The sequence below is a fragment of the Glycine max genome, chromosome 13 (genome assembly GCF_000004515.6).
Source record: "Glycine max cultivar Williams 82 chromosome 13, Glycine_max_v4.0, whole genome shotgun sequence".
Classification (NCBI taxonomy): Eukaryota; Viridiplantae; Streptophyta; class Magnoliopsida; order Fabales; family Fabaceae; genus Glycine; species Glycine max.
Genome location: NC_038249.2, coordinates 20,308,863 through 20,313,702, shown reverse-complemented (window position 1 = coordinate 20,313,702; position 4,840 = coordinate 20,308,863).

Sequence of the window (4,840 nt, the reverse complement as noted above, 5' to 3'; positions counted from 1 at the left end):
TTAATGTTTTTATTGGTTTAGACATTTTTCACTAAACTTGAACCAAAGTAACATGATTACACCATTACTTTGCACCAATTTTTTGCTGATTTTTTGAAGTTATACATGTTATATTATATACTAATTTCTGTTTACGTGGTTCAATTTATTTTGAAAAATTAATCATTTAGTTTATTAGTTTTTTAAGCTAGCGATTGAAGTATCATTGTCATCCTACGTTTTTGTTTGTGTTATGATACTGGAGAAAGGATCATACCCCCTCTCGCTTTTTAGTTCGAAAGAAATTATGATCCTAAAACGTATTGTGATCACCATTAATTCACCAATAATATAAATCCCTAACGTAACCTTCTGAAACTCTTCTTCCGTGAATAACTAGTGAAGGTTTTGTAGCGACATATTTGTCCTGTTTATTACAAAAATGGCAAGAATGAACCAAATTAAAAGACGATGAAAATGACAAATTAGGGTTGTTTTTTATTTTTGAGGGAAGAGTAATTTTAATTTTTGAACATGCAAACAATTTAAACGGACGAGTAACTGCACGTGCTACTTTTTATGAAAATTAAATGAAGGAAAGGTTACCTATTACAGTAGAAACTAGGAACTTAATTTATAGTTGTCAGTTGCTATCTATCTAAATAACTAATCAAATGGATCTAATTAAGAACGCCTCAACTTGCCATAAACGTCAAGCATACATTGAAAGGAGTCGTGTTGGTTTTCTCCACGTACGAAAGCAGTGGGTTTGTATTGTTCAACAGTAATTGCATCAAACTAGCACGCAATTAAACACTGCCCAAAACTGAGTGAGAAGTCCCTCTAAGCTTAAAGTTGAACAACCTGATTGTTTAGCCTTTTATATAATTTTTCATTCTGACCCGTCACATTTATGATTTATCTTATCTTCTCTCATCTTATATTTTGACCGGTAAACAAGTCCTTAAAATGATTCCAAATTGATTGATTGTTGAACTTTCAGACTGCAAACTGCAAAGTGATTCAATCTTCAATTCTACTTGTGTGTTTGAATTGAAGAAAAAATTATGATGGAGCATATTTTTTTTTCACAGCATGGTGGAGCATGATGAGGTAGGTGTCACACCGTGGTCCAAAGATAAATAAAAAAATACAATCACCACTAATCTTTTAACCTATAATTTTCGTCATTTTTTTTCTTTTCAAAATTTTTTTTTCTTGATATTTGTTCTTTATTCTCGTCCATGGTGCATCTTCAGGGTCACTCATCCTTTAAGGTGCTGGAGATGGTTGGCAAGACTTGGGATCTGACTTCCATCTATCTTCCTCATCATCATCTGTATCTTCGTCTATGTCTCTATTATGATCATGACAGAATTAGTCTGAATCACACTCGGAACAACATCCCACATAAAATGTCAATTTAGAATATATCACAAGGGTTAAGAAACTTTTTTTGTCTTTTGAAAACTGGTTTAAAAAAATGTTTAATTTGTGAGTTTAATTATGTTATATAATTTTTTATATTTCAAAAGGTTAACCTTTTTCAATTTAATTAAATATAGAGAATCTTTTAATATTATTTAGTGCTTATAAAAATAAACTTTTACTCAGATTAGGTTTTATTGATTTAGTCTCGTTGATTCGGTCTTATTTTATCCTTTTGACGGGTAATTTTAATTATAAATATCTTTATTTGGATGTTTTTTAATAAAGAGCTATCTTCCACATATCTTCTTTTTTCGTTTCTTTCTTTGAGTTTTCAAGTTCCTCTCACTAAAAAGTTTGTTAGTTCTATTGTCTCCAATTATTTTTGGAAAGAATTTGTTATATCCTATAGAACTCGTAGATCACGCGAATAAATCATTAAAAACAGTGTAAAATTATATGTCTCAGCCTTAATTTGTTCTAGTCAGACATTTATAAATCGTGATTCGTGAATGATTGGTTTATGAATAAATCACCCTTTTATGTTTTAATTTCTTTTTTATTATATTTTTTATCTTTTAAATATTTTTTTGCTTTCTTGATAAATAATTTATCATTTAAAAATAAAGGAAAACATTTTTTTAAGATAACCTGTATTTATTTGTTTATGTTGGTTTTTTAAGATAACCTGTCTAACTACAATTTTTTTTTTTAAATATTTTTTTTTTAAGATAACCTGTCTAACTACAAAATTTTCCTTTTTACTCATGGTGGGCTTTCTTTTGGGCCTAGTGTTGGTTTGTTTCATGGACCAGTAATATTATTTCTTCTTCTGTTATTTTTGTTCTGAAAATGAGAAAGCCTAAGAAACGGCTCAACCCCAAAGGCCTCCTAGCCGAGAAGCGTAGCATAGCATAAAAATAACGTTATGTATTACAGCTATTGCAAATTTGAAGTAAAGGGGCCAATGCCTAAACTACAACTACATCACTGTTTGAACTAGAGCATTGGCACCCACAATATTCATTAATTTTATATTATTATTTAATCACAAACTACTACTACTGGATTAAACATTATTATTTAATCACAAACTACTACTACTGGACTGGATTAAACTTGTTGATGATTTTTATAATGATTTTTCTAAGAGGATAATAATTATCTTTTTCTTTTGCTGTAATATAGATCTTAAAAATCTGATAAAAATTAAAGTCGCCGAACAAAAAGATGATAAAAACTAAAAATTATTTGACATCTATATCCAAAGAAAAACCATGTTTAACCACTGAATTTCCTTCTGGACATATATGCATCTATCCTTCTGATTGCATTATTGATGCCTCCAACTAACCTGGCACATGGATGAGTTACTGGACATCCATTTGTATTTTTGGAACAAGTTTTAACACTTTCAATATAATTCTCTTGAACCCTTTATTTTCTTGCAAGTTTTAGGACATGCCATACATAATATATATACCCACAACTCTGCTTGCTTTATAGTAAAGGGTTTACATGAGAAAGAGCCCTCTTACATGAGAAAGGCCACCATAAACTTTGGTCTTCAAACGATATCCCATTTATGATTTAACTTTTGTTTGGCACGGGAAGAGAATGAACGACATATTTTATTTTCTCTGCATTAACTTTATGTTCATCTATTATTTTCTTTTCTTTTTCTAAAAAATATGTACTAGAAATGATTTTTTTTTAATCTTTTCTTTAGGGATGGCCATTGATGGGATTGGAACATGTGTACTTAATTATAACACTTTCCTGGCAGGATATGCAGGGAAAGGTTATTCACAGAAGTAGATGAACTCATGAACATATATGATAGAGCACAATCGCAGGTCCAATGAGCTCATCTGCAGGATTGTAGTTGATGTTAATTGCAAGCATTGAAATGTAAAAAGAAAAAAACAATGGAGTTTGTGTTTAAGATTATTAATAGCTCTTTAATCTAGCTTCTCCCAGTTGTTACCTTAGAAGAAATCAAATCTAGTAAAGGCAAAAGTAGGTCCTTTTCTCACTTTACACACGTTCTGACTCCAACTTAAGCCCCCACTTTCTCACTTTTAAACATCTTGTCACTTAGAGCTAAATCCAACAAAATATCAAACTTATTGGGAAATATATAATTTTTGTATATTAGTTTTAGTCTCTACAAAGGCCGCTCAGTTTTTAATCTTCGTATGCTATATGTTGAAGCACCTATCTAGAGATTAAGTTCCCTTTTATGTGTTCTGATAATTATATAATATTGACATGATATGAAATATAAATGTAATAAAGCAAAGTGGAGAAGCTCCGTGTTATGCTCAAATTCAATCATTATATTATGGCCGTCAAAATAATATTTAGGTCAGGCATCCTAGTATGGAACACTCAAGTTCACAACAGTTTATCAGCATCAGATATCAGATTCAACATTAACAGCTTATCAGGAAAGTCCAAAACGCCATATATTGCCTAAGGAATGCTATGAATGTGATGGCGCTGTGTGATTTGTAGGTGCTCAATAGATGAAACATAATTTATGCTGGAACTTGCTCTGGCTGCTTCAATGTTCAATGCTTGATTTCCATATAAGAGGTACACAGCCTCAACATGCAAAGGATTGGTATAAGCAATTTTAGTTCTTAATCTAAGTTAGTTTGCTCTTTAAATATATACTATGAATCTCCTCATTCCAATCTTTTCAATACCAATCACCGCATTTATGTCTCTTAACAACACTTTGCTTAATGATTTCTTTAGATATAATTCGCATTCGGTTGCCAAGTTCTGACACAAAATAACACATTTCTTTGTTGTGAAACACGATAACCGTACACAATTATCAACTTTCTCTTTCCAATACTCTCATTTAGCAGTATCTACTTCCAATTTAGTGTTGTCTTATATAAATTTCAACAAAAATTGTGTATTAGATTATTATGAAGCACGGACTTTGATACAGACACAGACATTTTGATACGGCTAATGTCTAAATGTCTAAAATATAGAATACGAGATATGGCATACACACACAAATAGAGAGATCTAAATTGATGATATATTCATCTTTTTAAATAAACTTTTTATATTTTTTCAAGTGGATTAGTTATGCAAAAGTGATGACTTAAGTGTTTAAGCCAAGAAAAAGTAATTTTTAAATCAGACAACTAATATGAAATGTGGAACAAGTGTTCCCTTCATTAATTAGAAAAATATGTTTGAGTGTATCATTAATATTTCTCTCGCACATTACAATTTCACGATTTAGTTAGATTTCATTTTCGTGGTTGCTGGCTAAGAAGATAACTTATGACTACACAAACACAAAGACAGAGAGAGAGAGAGAATTTATGAACAATGGTGAGGGTAAGGATCATGATTATTGATTAACTTTAGTTAATTTTGATACTAATCTCTATCTGCCAAGTGG